This window comes from Sciurus carolinensis, chromosome 1 (genome assembly GCF_902686445.1).
Source record: "Sciurus carolinensis chromosome 1, mSciCar1.2, whole genome shotgun sequence".
Classification (NCBI taxonomy): Eukaryota; Metazoa; Chordata; class Mammalia; order Rodentia; family Sciuridae; genus Sciurus; species Sciurus carolinensis.
In genome coordinates, this window is record NC_062213.1 from 56,141,981 (window position 1) to 56,162,351 (window position 20,371).

The 20,371-nt window shown below is 39.2% G+C and overlaps 1 long non-coding RNA gene across 1 annotated transcript; it reads left to right on the forward strand.

The window, feature by feature from the left end:
- The first annotated feature begins 6,274 nt into the window (after nucleotides 1–6,274).
- Nucleotides 6,275–19,891, forward strand: LOC124978799 (uncharacterized). The gene is made up of 4 exons (XR_007107556.1): nucleotides 6,275–6,374; nucleotides 16,216–16,310; nucleotides 19,385–19,446; nucleotides 19,756–19,891. It is a non-coding gene; the product is annotated as an uncharacterized LOC124978799 (long non-coding RNA).
- Nucleotides 19,892–20,371: the final 480 nt, after the last annotated feature.

Sequence of the window (20,371 nt, forward strand, 5' to 3'; positions counted from 1 at the left end):
TTTTTTTTTTTTTTACCAAACTAACATTAGGCCTCAATTCTTCTTTTTTTTTTTTCTTTCTCTGCCTCACATATAAATTTTTTTATGGATCTTTGAGGGAGCTTAGCTATATAGTTGAAATAGTCTTTGATTGTAGTTATTCAATTCAAAATTCAATAAAAGTGGACAAATAAACATGGGTCTGGAATAAGACAGAAAAAGAAAGAAAGAGAAAGAAAGTGAAAGGAAGGAAGGAGGGAAGGAAGGAAGGTAGGAAGGAAGGAAGGAAGGTAGGAAGGAGGGAGGGAAAGAAGGAAGGAAGGAAAAGAAATGAGCTGTTACAGAAAAATCAGTCCATACCTGTTAGGTGACAAGTTTCAGATACTAGGCCTAAAAGATCTTTTGGAAACAACACAACTGGGATGAGAAATAGAAGCCTAAGATCCAACTGGTCTTACCTCCTGTAACCAAATAAAGGTGATGAGGGAGAATGCTCCTCTGTTCCTAGTGTGATAACTGGTTCGCTGCTCTGCCCTGGAAGAAGGCTGGAGGTGGGGAAAGGAGGAGTCAGGAATCAGAATCCTCCCATCTGTACGACTACACATGGTGCAGGGAGGGCTAACAGGTGACTTCCTTGAAACCACACCTGTGACAATGTTAAATGATTCTAAATCACAGAATGAAGGGTTTGTGACTAAGGTTCCATTGTGCAATACTCTGGTTAACCTCTGTGGAATCTCGAGTCCCTGGTGACTGACATTTAAAATGGTGTCCATAGAGTGCTTGTTTTTGTTTTTGTTTTTGTTTTGAGTAGTCACCAAATCATTCTGTCTCATTTCTAGCATGGAGCAGTCTCATATTAATTGGGAAACAGTAATTCTGTGATGCAATTCACTAATCTAACTTCTGCTTTTAGAACATTCACTAAGTTTGTTCCATGATTTTGTTGGCTAGAACATATTATTCTCCCCATTTGGAAAATGGAGGTGAGCAGTGTGATTCTGTGCTGTCACAGTGTTCTGACGAATCTAAGAGCATTGAGCTCATTCTAAGGGTATGTTCTTCTATGCCTCTGGTCTGTAAGGTCTTGGGATCAAGGGGCTCCTTTTCTGTTTTTTTCTTTGACATCTAGCATAGAGATGGCAAGCAACAGATGTCTGGTAAATGAAAAGAGAAAACGAAGGAATGGAGAGAGGAGACAAAATAACATCAAAAGGCAGAAATCACCTGCTCAGGAATCATGATATACTACCATGACATACAGATGTACTACCACAACATACAGACAAGTAATCATTAAAATTGGGTTTCTTAATGACCCTTGTCCTCTAAGTACTGCCATTAGCTATAGAACTTTAAACCCAAGCTCACAAAGATCCTCCCTATTTTTTAAAAATGTCTTGGAGTTGAACCATCAATTGTATAACTAATCATGATTTTTTGCCATAATTTTGTGAGTTTTTTCATGTAAATGTAATGGGTACAAATTGCTCCATGACCCTGGAATAGAAGACATGTTACATTTATTTTTCTAAATAAATTAAGAGAAGGTCAGCCCTTAACTATCTAGTTGGAGGAAGCTCCAGTTTCAGTGATTGTCTTAGGGCTCTCCATTTTTCCCCTTATGAGCACACGAGGTTCCTGGGGAAATAGTGAAGGACTTCTGGCTTCAGACTAGAGCGTTAGCTTGACGGGCTTGTTATCCAAGCTCCTTCATGCCACAGAGGAATGTGACTCCTCTGGAGTGGCCCACACTAGAGCCTCAGACGTTGACCATATAGCCCCCCAGAGCCACAGAGCTTTGTGTCAGGTTCCTGGACACCCATATGTCAGAGGCCCTGCCACCCACTGGGGGTACCTTTTGAGGTGGTCTGGGACAAATTGTCTAAATTTCAAATCAGGGGGTGATCTTAGGGGACATCTCTATCCCCTCTTTCTGAGATCAAGAGCTATTACTTATCCTCAGAGATATTCTTCCTTTAAGGAGGAAGGAAAAATTTACTCTTTTTTAAAATTTTCAACTATTTTCTTTAAAAAATTTAACTGCTATCCTTAAATTGTACGCATTTATAGAATACCATGTTATATTTTTGACACATATATACATCGTATAATGTTTAAAGCAGGGTAAACAGACCTATCCCCTCAAATATTTATAATTTCTTCATGGTAAAAACATTCAAAATCCTTGTGCGGGCACACACACACACATACACACCCACACAGATGTGCGTGCGTGCACGCGCACACATACACACACACACACACACACAAATACTTATTCATTATTGTCACTCTACTGGGCACTAGAACACCAGAAAGTCTTACTCCCATCTTAGGACCTCTTAACCAACCTCTCCTCTTCCTTCTCAGCAGGCCCTTCCCTCCCCAGCTTCTAGTGGCCACCAGTCTACTCCCAACCTCTAAAAGAACAGCTTTTTTGGATTCCAGCCATGAATGAGATTATGTGGCCCTTGTCTTTCTGTGCCTGCCTTATTTCACATGATCTAATGATCTTCAGTTCCAACTACGTTGTTGCAAATGATGAGATTTCATTCATTTTATAGCGTTCTAGTGTGTACATATGTATCTCGTTTTTTTCATCCATCCATTGGGAAACAAACTTCTCATTCCAAATAAAAAATAAAAATCCACTGACACAGTAAATGCTCCAGTCTTTGCTTTGAATGTTATGGTCCTGCATAGAGAGAGGCTAGGTTGGGGAAAAAGCTATTCATTATATAATGAATAACTTTGAAAATAAGGAAGCATTTAGAAACAGAAACTTTGTATTAGATATTTACATAGGCCATTTATAGTTTGGCCATTCAACTTTACAGACGCACGTCAGTAACAGGGTAATATCTTTACAAATATTAAGCGCGGGTGGTCTCTCAGTCATGTCCTGCTGGATGAGAAAAGGGTTAACTGCTGGCAGATTATGTTGGCTATAAATCAGTCAATTACCCATAAACTTATCTACTCAATAAACAACAAGAGCCAATACTCTTTTCATAGAGGGCATGTGACAGGTCTGGCCATACCAGAACAGGCCTCTAACAGCATGGAGTAGCCCTACTCTCTTTTATTTATAACACACAGGTAAAGGGGGCAAGACCAGGAAGAGCTTCTTCTGTGATGGACAGGATAGGGTGGTAGGGCAGCCATTCTCTTAAGGGGAATATTCCAGAAGGAGACAGGGAACCACTCCCACGCAGTGCCACCTGCTTCCTAGAAGTTCCTAGAAGCCAGGCCTCTGCGTCCCATGGCTCAACCTAGTCTGATTCTGCTAAATAAGGACGGCTTCCCACAATTAAGTAGATGCACTCTAATTCCCTTCTGCGCATCTCCAATGGGATGCTTCCCACCTCTAAGAAACCAAGCCAGGAGGGCAGAATAGTGTGAAACTGCCACAACAGGCTTTATAGCCAAAAGGAAGGGAGGATTGCTCTAAGCTCCTCATTAAGTCCTCAAAGGGTCAGTTTATTCCATCAGATTATTAAGTTTGCTCCCCTTTATCCCATTAGATTATTATGCTCGCCCCAGAGTTTAAACTACTGACCAAAAGATCAAAATGTTCAATTCACGGGCTGGGGCTATAGCTCAGTGGCAGGGCTCTTGTATAGCACATGTGAGGCACTGGGTTCCACCCTTAGCACTGTGTAAAATAAACAAATAAAATAAAGGCATTCTGCCCATCTACAACTACAAAAACAAAATTTAAAAAAAGTTCAATTCAGAGAAGGGTTGCCTTTTTTAAAGCAGTTGGCTCGAATAGGACAAGGAGAGAGGAAGGGAGATAGAAAGGAGAAGAGTAAGATAGGTTCCTAGCTTCAGGATTGGCATGGGCATAGGTTTCAGTCTCAAGAGAAATAGATAAATTAGGTAAAGTTGAGGACCACCTAGGACTGGGATCTCTTTCCCTGCTTTCCATCTGGGACTTGGGAGCAAGTTACTTTGCTGGGTCTCAGCATCATCATTAAGCATAGTTCAGGCAGGGGGCAGCTGGGTCAGATGAAGGGAGAGCTTGGGGGACATCCTGGAGCTGCCCTTGACTTACACATGACATGCGGGTTGGGAGTGAGTGAATCCCTAAGGGGCCACTGTGGGAGGGTGACGTACCCTGTAACCAAGACTGGGTGAGGCCAGGGGCAGGGATGGGAGACCATATAGAAGACAGAATGGCTAGTGCCAACCAAATCCTAGGGGAGGTCTAGATGGCAGGGAGGGGCCTCATGCCCTAGCTGTGCTGAGAAAGAAGTTTATCGGCTGCGGATGTCAGCAACAGACACCAGCTCAATGCCCAGGAAGCACTCAAGCCAGTGATTCCCCAGTGGACCTTGGAACAGCCGCTTTGCAGCTGGTCCAGAGAACAGCAGGCCAGTCAGAAGGTCCAGGCACCCAGCCACCCCGGGTCATTGGGTCATTCAGTACACCCAACATCCTTCTGGAGAGGATGTAGGGAGGAGAAGCATAAAGAGAGGGACTGAGCATCCCATTCACAAACTGTTTAAATGGATTGTACTAAATCAAAATTTAAACAGGGATTTAGTTACTATCACTTCCTAGCCAATGGGGCCAAATCAAATCAAATGCACAGGAAAAAATAAACTAATTTTCTCTGTGTATCTGAGTTCCAGAGTGAGTGCATTCATGGTCCCTCTATGCCAATGACTATTTTCTCTCAGTCAAGCCTTCAAGTTGTGATCAGGCACAGGTACTTTGGCAGATGGTGGAAAGTTCTACAATGGGGAGTGAGCAGGGGCCTCTACCTCTTGGGGCTCTGTTTCCTCATTTGTAAAATAACAAGGGGCAGAAAGAGTTTCTTTTAATTTTTTTTTTCATTCCCAAAATTCTATAACTAAATAGGACAAGGAAAACATGCTCCACGGTCCTCTTTGGAATGTGTTAGTGCATCTCAAATCTTTTGGCTACAGTTTTCTAGTAGCAAAGTAGAGAGAGCTTGTACCTGCCAGGGTTGTCATAAGCATACCTTAAAGCACCCCATTGCAGGTGGGAAAGTTCTTTATGGTCCTGTTTTTGAAAATGCATGTGAATGTTGCATTGTATTTAGTAATACATTTGTGTGTGTGTGTGTGTGTGTGTGTTTAATAGGAAAACAGTGCTTTTAATTCCTTGTGCTAAGACTGATCCTAAAACTGATGAACTGGAAAATCTATCATATTTGGCCTAAAGTTTCAATTACTTACCAGTGTGCTGTTGGAGAACGCTTGCGAGATGCCCAGACTGAGAAATTGTGAGATTTCATTTGGGCTGGGCTGGCATATTTTCCGATGTAGATGTTCAAGTTTTCGATCTGGTGACCCACCCAACACCTCATCAGAGCTTTAGTTTCCTCATGTAAAGTAGTGGTTTTTTTTTTTTTTTTTTTTTTTTTTTTTTTTTTTTTTTTTTATGGTAGGGCTGCCTTTAAAGAACAAGTAGGTGGGGATACTGGTCCACCAAGAGGTAAGGTGGAGTTCCATCACAGCCAACACCTGCTTTCCTTGCGCACCCCTTTCATCCCTGAGCAGAGATCATGCCTCTTATCCCTTAGGAGTATCCCTAGCTCCTCAAAGGTTATAAAATATGCCTGCTGTCAAAGAAGGCCAGGTTCATGACTTGTGGGAAATTCACTGCCAGTTTTGCCCTTTACTTTCTCCATTTCCAATTTTCTTGCTTTGGTTTTCTGATTAAATTCTAATCACTCAAAACTATATTGAGGATAAATAAGAACAAATGTAGTCTTCCATAATTCTTTTGCCTTCATTAGCGAGGTTAGGGAACAAATGGATGTATTTACACATGCGCATACACACAGGTTCACACATGCACACGTTCACCCTCACGTGCCCCCGCCACCACCCCAGCCTCACCACACAGCCAACTTGATGAATTCACATCCTGAGGGGGGAGTACCACCAACAAAATCTGACCGGAGGAAACAATTTCAATTCAATCAGAGGCCTCCTGTGGTTCAGTTTACGAGGAGTGCTGCCAAATCCCACTCTCTTGGCGGACAAACTGTGCAGACTTCAGGCCTGTTGGGAGGGTGAGGCGAGTCTCTTACTTTCAAAAGAGGGTCGATCCAAGATGTTTGTATTATTTCAATACTGTTTTTCCTATGGAGCCAGGGGTTGGTGGGGTGGGGGTGGAAGTTCTTTTCTTGTTCCTGATATTTTCCAGAGATCAAAATTAAAACACAATGTGCTAAGAGTAATCAGCAAGCTTTCAGAAGAATTGTATGTTCTTTTGATTTCTATAAAAGCCCACACAACACTTCTTTAACCTTTAATTATGTGTAGAGGTACATAAGTGAGCAGGGAGATTTAGATCGCAGCATAGATATCAGCTTCCGGAACCTTCCACATATTTTGGAGGCTCATCAACAAGCGGTAAGTGTTTTTCACGAGTTCTTGTGTACTTGGCTCTGGGGAGTTAACAGAAGTTGATTCCTGCTCTTCAGTCATAGACACATTATAAGACTTTTGATTAATTATGCATACTTTTACTTACTTAGGCGGTAAAGATTAATTCCTGCTATCTGATACTTGGCATACAAAATAACAGAAAACAGAACCTTCAGGGAGCTTCCAGTCCAGAAGGGTGGTGGACAAGCAGAGACAAATGCAGGCTGGTAAATGATGGGAGAGGTTGTGTCAGGTTTTCTTGGTAGCGAGAAGTAAGTAAGTGCCACTCAAACATATCACATAAAGATAGGAGCAATCACAAGAAACCAGAAACAGTGCCAGTGATAGGCCTCTGGGAAACTGATTTAATTGGGAAGGAGGCCCAGGATCCCAGGAGCTTCCATAACCGCTCATCACTTAGCAACACCTGCTGGGGTGGCTCAGCTCCTCTCTGTTCCCCCACTTCTGCTCCTCTCTCAGCTCTGTGTATTTTCTCTCTCCATCTCACTCACTGTGGCTGCTTCCTCGTGGCTGCCACTGATACCTTGGGAGATCTGAAGGTTGTCTTCTCTCTTGTGTCTTTCTGTTTCTTCCTTTGATAACAAATATCCAGTCTGAAGCTCCCAATGAGAGGATACTATAGTCTAAAATAACCGGTTCATCTCCGTTGGGCAAAGTTTTTATTCTAGCTCACTTTTTAGGCCACCTATGAATTTAATCTCCTCAACTGATGGTTCCATAGTTCTGTCTGTTGTGACCGACGTGGAAGGGGTGCTGAGCATCCACCATCACAAGTGACCTGTGATTGGCACATTGGGTGACTCCCCTGCAAGGAGTTTGTGGCAGGTTCCTACTGGAGGGGACTGAGATCAAGGTGATTCCTGAAGATGTGGCACTAACAAGGGGTGGGCTATAGGAATGCAGATGATAACTAACTCAGCCAGGAAGCTTCTCAGAGAAGGCCACCTCGAAGCTGAACTTGAAGAATGGAAGTTTCACTGGAAGGGTCCTGGGGTGATGGGGATGGAGGTGGAATAGCAGAATCCCTGACAGAGGAAACTAGGGTAAATATTCCATGACAGGGTGCTGGTGTGGTATCATTACAATCATTTGTTTGTTTTGTTTTGGTTTTAATTCAAGCTCAGAATCTCTGCCCTTATCTAGTGAAATTTGTAACCTATTCTTATTTATTATGATTACTGACATCTTTGGATTTATTCCTATATTTTATTCTATACTTTCTATTTCAAGTACATTTGGAAATTTTCAGATATAGTAAGGAAAAGACTCCAGATGTATATTATCCTTGTTCTTATCTTCATTTTACAATGTGTCATCTTTTACTAGAAACAAAGAACCCTAGAATGAAACAAAGATTATGACAAACCAAGAAACACTCCAGGAGCAAGGCTGGGGTTTCTGTTCCTGCAGAAAATAGAGCATTAAGAAATTAACTTGTAAAATACAATTGAAAGGTTTGGACCTTCATTTTGAAAGCATGCTAATCTTTTATTTTTATCAAGCTGTACATCCTCATCTTTAAAAAGTCAACAAGTTCTATGAGATTCGTCTAGAAAGACAGCAGCCCTCCTCTCCCATCTCCCTTCTCCCTTTCCCTTTCCCAAAGACAACCAGTCTCCTGGTCATCTTTATATATGGTGAAATGGTCAAAAATCACCTTCTTTTGCTCTTTGGAGGATACCTCCCCCCCTTTATAAATTAGGTACTCCTGTTTCACAAATGTAATTTTTAATAATGATTCTCAGAAGATGTTAATGATAATTTTTCAAAGTTGTTCTTATATTTTTCTTTTTGGTTCGTAATCTGGAATTCCTCTAAGCCATTTTTTCTCTTTGCAGATGCACTGAAAGGATCTGTCCTTAGCCCCTGGTCCCTGGCCTCTTCTAAGCCACACTTTCAGAACTGCATCCCTGGGGGTTGTGTTTGTAGTGAGGGCAAAGGCATGCTGGGTAACAAGGAAAACAGGAGTGCAGTGAGTGAAGATTGAACTGGAAAGTGAAGAATTGAAGATAAGGAGGGTGGCCTTTCTAGGCACCTGACTAAACTGATAGAAATCAGCAATTAAAATTAGGTAATTGCTAGTTACAAATTATACACATTTACGAGAAAATAGTTCCACTTAGGACAAGGCATAAAGAATAAGATACAGTTTGATATCTGCTTAAAAGTCAATTCTCTGCCAACCTTGCCTAACTACTTTCATCTCAGATGGCAGAGGAAACAATCAAACCTTCCCAACTCAGTCTTTTCTGAGATACCAATTCCCTTTAGGACACAGCAGTTCTCCAGATTCAGAAATGAACTGTTGCAGGGAACTCGGTCAACAGGGAAGAAAGTAGGGCTTTTCCCTGACTGTGCTTGTAGAAAACCTTTTGGAAACAAAGGGCACCCTTTTTGCCTTGTGGGCATTTCAGATTTGCTGGGAGCATTCTTTGCTTACTCTGAATACTGTTCTGTTGAATGGGTTTGCAGCTTTGTGATTAGAAAGGAATGTTACTTTGTGCTTGATTTTTATCCTTTATTTCACTTAATCCTCACACAACCCTATAAGACAAGTATTATTACTATTCCCATTTTACAGACAAAGAAAATAAGGCACAATTTACTGACCTTTATTCACACAGCTAGTTCTTTGTTTGATGCAGGCATTGCAAATATTTCCTTCTGGTCTGACTTGCCATTTCATTTTCTTAATTGCATCTTTGGAAAAACAAAGGTCTTAAATTTTATTGGAGAAAATTTTATCAACTTTTTGTAGTTAATGCTTTTTTTGGTCTCAGAAATATTTGTTTATCCCAAGGGCACAAAGGTTTTCTGTAGATATTTCATAGTTTTAGAGTTTGCATTTGGGTTTATGACCCATTTTGCATCAATTTCTTTGTGTGTGTATGGCAGGAGTTGTGGATTGAGATTTATTCTTTTCTCCATACGTGTATGTAGTTGTTCCAGCACCATTTACTGAGAAGTCTGTTTGTGCCCATTGAATGGCTTAACATCTTTGTCAATAGTTAATTAACCATACACGTGTAGGTCTGTTTCTGGATTTTCTTTTTTTTTTTTTTTTTTGCAGTGCTGGGTATTGAACCCAGGGCCTTGTGCTTGCAAGGCAAGCACTCTACCAACTGAGCTATCTCCCCAGCCCTATGTTTCTGGATTTTCTATTCCAAACATCTATAAGTCTTCCCTTACACCAGCAGCACACTGTCTTGATTACTGTAGTAAATAGTAAATCTTTTTTTTTTTATTGTAAACAAATGGGATACATGTTGTTTCTCTGTACATGGAGTAAAGGCATACCATTTGTGTAATCATAAATTTACATAGGGTAATGTTGTTTGATTCATTCTGTTATTTTTTCCCTTCCCCCACCCCTCCCACCCCTCTTTTCCCTCTATACAGTCCCTCCTTCCTCCATTCTTGCCCCCCTCCCTAACCCTAACTCTAACCCTAACACTAACCCCTCCCACCCCCCATTATGTGTCATCATCCACTTATTAGCAATATCATTCGTCCTTTGGTTTTTTGAGATTGGCTTATCTCACTTAGCATGATATTCTCCAATTTCATCCATTTGCCTGCAAATGCCATAATTTTATCATTCTTTATGACTGAGTAATACTCCATTGTATATATATACCACAGTTTCTTCATCCATTCATCAATTGAAGGACATCTAGGTTGGTTCCACAATCTGGCTATGGTGAATTGAGCAGCTATGAACATTGATGTGGCTGTATCTCTGTAATATGCTGATTTTAAGTCCTTTGGGTATAGGCCAAGGAGTGGGATAGCTGGGTCAAATGGTGGTTCCATTCCAAGTTTTCTAAGGAGTCTCCACACTGCTTTCCAGAGTGGCTGCACTAATTTGCAGCCCCACCAGCAATGTATGAGTGTACCTTTCTCCCCACATCCTCACCAACACCTGTTGTTGCTTGTATTCTTGATAATCGCCATTCTAATTGGGGTGAGATGGAATCTTAGGGTGGTTTTGATTTGCATTTCTCTTATTACTAGAGATGTTGAACATTTTTCCATATGTTTGTTGATTGCTTGTAGATCTTCTTCTGTGAAGTGTCTATTCATTTCCTTAGCCCATTTGTCGATTGGATTATTTGCATTCTTGGTGTAGAGTTTTTTGAGTTCTTTATAGATTCTGGAGATTAGTGCTCTATCTGAAGTATGATTGGCAAAGATTTTCTCCCACTCTGTAGACTCTTTCTTTGCATTGCTGATAGTTTCCTTTGCTGAGAGAAAGCTTTTTAGTTTGAATCTATCCCAGTTATTGATTCTTGCTTTTATTTCTTGTGCTATGGGAGTCCTGTTGAGGAAGTCTGATCCTAAGCCGACATGTTGAAGCTCTGGACCTACTTTTTCTTCTATAAGATGCAAGGTCTCTGGTCTGATTCTGAGGCCCTTAATCCATTTTGAGTTTAGTTTTGTGCATGGTGAGAGATATGGGTTTAATTTCATTCTGTTGCATATGGATTTCCAGTTTTCCCAGCACCATTTGTTGAAGAGGCTATCTTTTCTCCATTGCATATTTTTGGCCCCTTTGTCTAGTATGAGAAAATTGTATTTATTTGGGTTTGTGTCCGTGTCCTCTATTCTGTACCATTGATCCACCTTTCTATTTTGGTACCAATACCATGCCGTTTTTGTTACTATTGCTTTGTAGTAGAGTTGAAGATCTGGTATTGCGATACCCCCTGCTTCACTCTTTCTGCCAAGGATTGCTTTAGCTATTCTGGGTTTTTTATTCTTCCAGATGAATTTCATAATTTCTTGCTCTATTTCTGTAAGGTACATCATTGGGATTTTAATTGGAATTGCATTGAATCTGTACAGCACTTTTGGTAGTATGGCCATTTTGACAATATTAATTCTTCCTATCCAAGAACATGGGAGATCTTTCCATCTTCTGAGGTTTTCTTTAATTTCTTTCTTTAGTGTTCTGTAGTTCTCATTGTAGAGGTCTTTCACCTCTTTTGTGAGATTGATTCCCAAGTATTTTATTTTTTTCGATGCTATTGTGAATGGGGTAGTTTTCCTAATTTCTCTTTCTGAAGATTCATCACTTATGTATAAAAATGCCTTAGATTTATGTGCATTGATCTTATATCCCGCTACTTTACTGAATTCACTTATGAGATCTAAAAGTTTTCTGGTGGAATTTCCTGGTTCCTCTAAGTATATAATCATATCATCAGCAAATAGGGATAGTTTGAGTTCTTCTTTTCCTATTCGTATCCTTTTAATTTCTTTGGTCTGTCTAATTGCTCTGGCTAGAGTTTCAAGGACGATATTGAAAAGAAGTGGTGAAAGAGGGCATCCCTGCCTTGTTCCAGTTTTTAGAGGGAATGCTTTCAGTTTTTCACCATTTAGAATGATATTAGCCATGGGCTTAGCATAGATGGCCTTTACAATGTTAAGGAATGTTCCCACTATCCCTATTTTTTCTAGTGTTTTGAGCATGAAGGGGTGCTGTATTTTATCAAATGCTTTTTCTGCATCTATTGAAATAATCATGTGATTCTTGACTTTAAGTCTATTGATATGGTGAATTACAGTTTTTGATTTCCTGATGTTGAACCAACCTTCCATCCCTGGGATGAAACCCACTTGATCATGGTGCACTATCTTTTTAATATGTTTTTGTATGCGATTTGCTAAAATTTTGTTTAGAATTTTTGCGTTGATGTTCATTAAGGATATTGGTCTGAAATTTTCTTTCCTCGATGTGTCTCTGTCTGGTTTAGGTATCAGGGTGATATTGGCTTCATAGAATGAGTTTGGGAGGGTTCCCTCCTCTTCTATTTTATGGAATACTTTGAGAAGTATTGGAATGAGCTCTTCTTTAAAGGTTTTGTAGAACTCTGCTGAGAACCCATCTGTCCTGGACTTTTCTTTGTTGGTAGGCTTCTATTTCATTACTTGAAATTGGTCTATTTAAATTGTGTATGTCCTCCTCGTTCAGTTTAGGCAATTCATATGTCTCTAAAAACCTGTTGATGTCTTCGAGATTTTCTATTTTGTTGGAGTATAGATTTTCAAAATAGCTTCTAATTATGTTTTGTATTTCAGTCGTGTCTGTTGTGATATTTCCTTGTTCATTCCGAATTTTAGTGATAATAGTAAATCTTGAAATCAAGTATTATAAGACTCCTAACTTTGTTCTTATTTTTTCAAATTTACTTTGGCCATTTTAGGTCCTTTCCAATCCCATATAAATTTTAGAATCTACTCTTCAATTTCTACCAAAAACTTGCTGAAATTTTAACTAGAATAATTAATCTGAACCTATATATCAGTGGGGGGTGAATTTATACTTCTATATTGATTATTCAATACATGAACAGTACATATTAATTTATTCAGCTCTTGGCTTTCTCTTAGAAATGTTTTATAGTTTTCAAAATATAAATATTGTACTTATTTTGTTGGTCTATCCCTAAATATTTCTTATATCTTTATTCTATTATAAGTAGTAACATCAGATTTTTCAGTTTTTAATAGTTTTTGTTTGACTGATTTTTTTTTTTTTTTAGTAGTGGACATTGAATCCAGGGTAACTTACCACTGAGTTACATTCCCCATCCTTTTTACATTTTATTTTGAGATAGGGTCTTGCCTTGCTGAGCTGGTCTCAAACTTGAGATTCTCTTGCCTCAACCTCTTGAGTTGTTCACTTTTCGGATTTTAAAAAGACTTTATTTATTAGCACATTTTTAGACTCACAGCAAAATGAGCAGAAAATACAAAGATTTCCTGTCCATTCCCTGTTCCCATGCATGCATAGCCATCACTGCTTCCAACATCCCATATCAGAGTGATAACAGTAACCAGGGAACCTGAGAATTTTACATTGCTGGTGTTCCATTACTCTGGCAAATATCTGAGATAATCAACTTATAAAGAGAAAAGGTTTATTTCAGCTCACAGTTTTGGTGGTTCCAGGCCAACCACCAATGAGGGTTAGTTGGCCTCGCTGCTTTTGGTCCTGTCCATGCAGGGGAACATGTAGATTAAAGCTGTACCATCTTGCATTCCCATTAACAATTAATAAGAGTTCCCATTGCTCCACATCCTTGACAGAATTTGGTATTGGCAATTTTAATAGGGTATAGTGGTGTATCATTGTTTGAATATGCAATTCTCTAATGACATATGATGTTGAGCATTTTTTATATGCTTATTCACCTTTTGCTAACCTTCATTGGTGATGTTCTCATTTAGGTATTTTACCTATTTTTAAAGAAGGTTACTTGCTTTCTTATTTTTGAGCTTTAAGAATTCTTTTTTATTTAAGGTCTTTTGTCAGATATTTGTTTTATAAATATTTTCTTTTAGTCTGTGGCTTGTTTTCTCATTCTTTTTTTTTTTTTTTTTTTTTTTTTCCGGTATGGGGCATGGGGAATTGAACTCAGGGGCACTCAACTACTGAGCCACATCCCCAGCACTATTTTCTATTTTATTTAGAGACAGGCTCTCACTGAATTGCCTAGTGCCTCACTTTTATTGAGGCTGGCTTTGAACTTGATCTTCTCCTGCCTCAGCCTCCCGAGTCACTGGGATTATAGGCATGTGCCACCAAGGCCAGTTTTTTTTTTTTTTTTTTTTTTTTTTTCTCATTCTTTTGACAGTGTATTTCTCAGAGCTGAAGTTTTTAATTTTGATAAAGTCCACTTTATCAATTCTTTGTTCCTTGGGTCATGTTAATTATATTTTGCTAGTCTATAAAAATGCAATTGATTTTTTTTTTTTTTTTTTGGCGGTGCTGGGGATCAAACCCAGGGATTTGTGCTTGCAATGCAAGCACTCTACTGACTGAGCTATCTCCCCAGCCCGCAATTGATTTTTAATATTGACTTTATATCTTATTATCTTAAATCATGCACTTATGAGTGCTTTTATTGTTTAATTGGTAACTTTTTCTATTCCTTAGGATTCTAAACAAATATAATCATGTCATATGCAAAGAGAGAATTTTACTGACTGTATTACACAAGTGTTTAATTTTTTTCTTATCTTGTTGCAAGGGCCAGAACCCACAGTACAACATTGAATGTAAGTCATAAGACCAAAATCCTTGCTTTGCTCTAAATCTTTAGGGGAAAGAATTTAGTCTTTTATCATTAAATATGAATCTAGCTCTAGATTTTTTTTTTTAAATCAGGCTGAGGAAGTTCCTTTCTAGTCATAGTTTCTTTTGATTTTCTTTTTTTATCATGAATTGGTGTTAAATCTCAATAATTATTTTTCCATATCTATCAGGATGACTGTATTTTCTGTTTTAGTTTGTTAGTAATATTGAATTATATTGACTCACTTTCAAATGTCAAAACAACCTTGTATTCTTAATAGAAATCCTACCTGGTCATGATGAATTATGTTTCTTAGTATTACTGAATTTGGTTTGCTAGTGTTTTGTTATGGATGTTTGTGAGAATATTGACTTCCCAAGTGGCTGTACCATCCTGTATTCTCACCAACTATGAGCAAGAGTTCCTGTTGTTTCGTAGCCCTGCCAGAATTTTGTATTGCAACATTCTAGTAGGGATGTTGTGGTGTATCATTGTTGTTTTAATTTGTGTAATGTCTCTCTAGTAATGGTGTTAATGTAATTCCAAACTCATAAAATGGATTGTGAAATATTATGTCCTCTTTTATTTTCTGAAAGAGTTTATATATAGTAGGTATAATTTCTTTCTTAGGTATTTGGTAGAATTTACTAGTGGAATCATCTAGACCTAGAGTCTTACTTTTTAAAATTTAAAATTATTAATTCAATTGCTTTAATAGGTTTTGAGCTTTTCAGATTAACTTTTTCTTTAGTAAGCAGTGATAGTTTGTGTCTTTTAAAGACTTTGTCCATTTCATGTAAGTTGTGAAAATTATAGACTTCATGTTCATATTCCATTATTATCCTTTTAATGTGTGTAGGATCTGCTCACATTTTTATTCCTGGCATTGGTGATTTGTGTCATCTCCCTTATTTTCTCAGTTTAATCTCATATAAGTTTTTCAAGTTTTATTGAACATTTAAAAAATGAGCTTTTAAAGGAAGAGAAAGGTCTGTGTGTTGTGGGGGAGGGGGTTAACTCCTTAATATCAAAGGGAGCTGAGTAGAGTAGGAAAAGGACCCAGGAAGGGTGAAGGGAGGGCCAGGGAAATACTGGGGAATGACATTGGCCAAATTGTATTGGTATATCAAGTGTATGTTTAAATATGCAGTGGGAATCCCACCTCTATATATAATCATAATGCAACAATAAAATTATTTTTAAGTGAACCATTGATTTTATTAATATTCTCTGCTGTTTTTACTTTTTCTATTTCACTGGTTTCTGCTGTTACCCTATTGTCTCTGTTCTTTATAATTTGGATTTATTTGCTCCTCCTTTCTATTTCTTAAGGTAGAAGGTTAGAGAATTAATCAGACTTTTCTCTTTTTCTAATATAAGCATTTAATGCTGTAAATTTCCTCTTAGTACTGTTTTAGATGCAATCCATGCAATTGGATTTCATTTAAAAATCTTTAAAAATTTCTCTCATGATTTTTTTTTCTTTTTCCTATGAGTCATGTAGAAGCATGCTGTTTAATATCTAAATAGCTGATACTTTTCAGTATAATTTTGTTCTTATCCATTTCAACTTAATACTATTTTGGTCAGAAAAATATTTTATTTTATTTTTATATTTATTTTTAACTGACACATAAGAAAAATATTTTAGTAATAACTTATTTATTGTTGCTTTCTTTTTATTTTAAACTGATTTTGCTTAATTCTCCTCTTTTTCTTTCTAGGTGGGCTTGCTCTGCTTCAGGGTGTTCATGGCATAAAAAGACTGTTCCAGGCTGAGAGGTTCTGTGTTACCTCTCACTTCTTGGACCAATACTAGGTAAGCCCTGATCCCAGTTCTAAATTCCCAGGAGAGTTTCTCATTGAATCAGTTTGGGTTGGATCCATTCAGTTGTGGTCAGGGAAGTCTTTGAATTAACAGGGTCTGATCTATTCTTTTTTTAATTTTTTTGTTTATTTTATTTTATTTATTTATTTTGATACAACAAAGTTGGGGTACAACTTTTCATTTCTCTGGTTGTACACAAAGTAGAATCACACCAGTTGTGTAATCATATATGTACATAGGGTAATGATGTTTGTCTCATTCCATTATTTTTCCTTCCCCCTTGCCCCTTCCCCACCTCTCATTTCTCTCCAGACAATCCATTGTTCTTCCATTCTTTCATTACCCCCTCCCCCAACTCCTGTTATGTATCATCATCCACTTATCAGGGAAAACATTCGAACTTTGGTGTTTTGGGCTTGGCTTATTTCACTTAGCATGATATTCTCCAACTCCATCCATTTACCTGCAAATGCCAGAATTTTATTCTTCTTTATGGCTGAGTAATATTTCCTTGTGTATTTATACCACAGTTTCTGGTATATTTGTTGAGCAAGGCTGTGGACAAAATCAGTTTACAAAACGTAGCACAGAGACCAGATAGCACCTCGAGTTGTAATGCAACTTATTCTTATTCAACAGTTGTAATTCTTATTGCAGTTGTAATGCAACTGTTTCTTATTCAACAGAAACATTTGCCAGATTTTATAATTAATAAAAAAAAAAGCCTTGGGATAAAATTGAAAGACCCTGACCTTCAAAGAGCATGGCTCTTTTAATGGGTCCCTTAGGGTTAAGTTTGATTTCTTAAGTTGGACTATGCAGTGGTATTATAGGGGCTCCTGAGAGTCTACTGAGAGTCACAGGGTAGGCATGGTGCGTCTCCTTGAAGCATCCATTGACTACAAGTTTGGGGCAGATTTTATATTAAAACCAACATGAAGGTATAGTAGAATAGACTGCGAAACAGTCAAGATTCTTAAAGCCATTTTGGTAGATGAATCCTTTCTGGAAAAAATTCTGTAGCTCCCTTATTAGGGACCCTGGAACACCCAGTGAATAATGTTAAGAATTGTATCAAGAATCACAATCTTAATCCTTGTTAGCACTTAAGTAACATGGTAATCTGTATCACATTCAATTTATGCAAATATTTTTCAATTTATACTGTGCCAGATTCTCCAAAGGCTTCTAGATACCTAGCACAAAGAAAGGAATTCCCATCATAGGCTGATCTCAGGGTCAATATTGTACACCTAAAACATGTTAGGTGAAGTATGTCTCCTGAATATAGTTTCTTTTGCATTCACCTTGCTAACACAAATGGGGAACATAAGTGAGGAAGATAGAGGGAAAAGTAAATGGAAATACAGAAACTATTTCCAATCTTGAAAGAAGAAAGGATGCAGAGGCAAGAAGGGACTAAGATCATGCTAAAGAAGTAATACTTGGGATCAGGCATGCTCTCTTGCAATCAAATTAGGCTGCCCCAGGGAAATGGTTTGACAGTCACCAACATGAGTAAACACAGACATCTGTGGGGCCCACGCCATGTCCATGACCTCACTCCACACCTTTAGTCCCTCCTTCTGCTCAGATTTGTAGTTGAGCAATCACTAAAATTGGCCACAACATACCGGGAACAACTACAAAAGGAAATGAGAATTTCTTATGAGCCTTGATTTTCTTGGGGAGAAATAGCAAAGATTACTGCATATGTAAGAAGCAGGCCCAACTTACACAACGAATCCAGTTATGACCTGCACACTGTGCAGTAGTACAGTGTAGTTTCTTCAGCTTGTTTCTTCTGCAGCTATGAAGGTGTTAATACTGAAAGGAATTCGAGAGACAATGAAGCTTTGTATAAATGTCAGACCTCTGTGGTGTTGAAAGGAATGTCTTCTGGAATATGGAGCCTCATGGTGGCTAGCAGGTGCACAACTGCTCACCTCTAATGATTCACCCTGATTGCAGGGTGAGCTGGGTGTGCTGAACCCTGATGAAGTGTGCACATCCCTGGGAGGGGTGTAGATTTTTCTTCCTCACAGTGTACTTTAGAAAAGAGAAAGAAACACTGCAGATGATCTTGCTTCTCCTTGTCCCTCTCTCTGCCACTGGATTCCTGTTACCCTTGGCACAGCTCCTTTTTAAATTTCCACGTCTTGCTGTTCACAGAAAGGGGATGAACCAGAGAATCTCTACTGTTCCTTTCAGGTTCTACTTTCTGTGAGTTTGAGGAAAGTCTATGTGGACAGGAGTACTTTTGGAAAGGGTTCTGAGTGGGCAGGTTTCCACCCTCAGGGCAAAGGGCCAGAATGGGCAGGCATGCACTCAATGCCAAATTTTTCTTACATCGTATTCCTAAGGGAAAACTCTGGAGCTGAATTCAGAAATAGCCTTAACTGTAATGAAAACTATGGTTAATCCTTATCATGAGCTCCTGCTGTCTTGTTACCCTGTAGCCCAACTACTGATTCAGAATTGCTGATGTGTAGGATCATGGCACATGCATCCTTCAATAGGTCTGTAATGCTACCTGGATTCTAAATCCTTTAAACATCCTTAAAAATCATCCAGTCTACACCTCTGCGTTGAAGTGGAATAGATGTGTTTGTGAATTCCAGCCTGTTAGTCTTATTGCAATAACTTCTAAAGCAGAAAAGATTACACCAGACCTACATCTGTAAGAAAATAGTTTCCAAGTTATTGGACGGCCAGGCGGAAGTGTCCAGTAAGTAATTGGAAACAAGAGTCCAAAAAATAAGGAGGGAGCTAGATTTAGGAGTCATTTTTATGAAGGGGTCGTTGAGCCCCTGACCTCCAACTTTTTTTGGACGTTATAATCATGTGTATTTATATTTCTTATAATCTATAGCATCAACTAGATGAGGTGACACAGAGTTAGGAAAAGGTTTTAAAAGATTCATATGTTTTCAAAATCTTAAACATGGCTCCTTGTCTTGTGGCTCGGGAGGTTTAGGCCTAAAGTTAAGAATGGGGTCACATTCTGGTCAGTGTAGTTTCCATTCTGGTTACCTTCCACATACTGCTCTCCTTCTTTAAAACAGGGACAGTGCAGTCTTGGATCCATTTCACTGAGTCAAAGCTCCCCAGTCAGGAGCAGTTGGGGGTAAGTGTGCGGTGCCTGTGGGTGGGAGGTGCAGGGTGGGGGGGGCAGTTGGATGTGGCGCCTGATGTAGCTTCTGCTCTCTCCCCCTCGGGCAGCTCCCATCCCCCACTCAACATCCCTGGTCTTTCCCAGCAGGCACAGTGAGCTCAGGGTTCCCTTGCATAGGGGCCACAGCACTCTTACTAGAGGCATGAGCTGACTTAGAGACACGCGGAGGTAATTAACTGCTAGTTTCTGCCAAGACCTGCTGACCCCTTTGTAGGAACCACTGTAAAGATAAAACGACTTACTGTTTTTCTTTTTTCTTAGTGCCTCCGGTGCCTGTAACCTCCATCGTCATCATGACATTATGTATCTATCATTAATGTTCCAGCTGAAGGCATCCTCTTCCTCCCCCTCTTGTCGCTGCCATGGCCTCTGCAGCTCAGGTTATCAACTTTCCCAGAAAATGCTCTCCGTAAGGCCCCAGCGTTGGTGAGTTAGACGGGGCCACTTCGGCACCCCTCTCCTCTCCTCCTGCCTCTGTGTCACCTACTTCTGATCACAGCCTGGGTTGAGGCGGGGGAGGGTGGTTTTAAGTCCCAGATAGCTCATTTGTCAAAGCTGTCTTCCGAATCTCCCTGCTCAGGTCCATTATCATAGGCCTAGAACAATTGCTTTTATTCTACAGTTTAATAGATCTCTTCTTTGACCAGCCGGCTCAACCAAGCATCTTCCTGACTCCTGGGCCGTCATTAACACGCTTCTTAACTCAAAACAGCTGTTCCTTCTCTGCCCCTGCCCCTCCCCCTATTTTTGCTCCTTAGACAAACTTTGCTTGTCCAGAAACTTTGGGGGTAAAAAGTATTTTTGTGAAAATGAGAGTTCTGGAAAGATAAGGATTTTCTACTTTCAGTATGAATACCTCTTTACTTTTAACCATTTT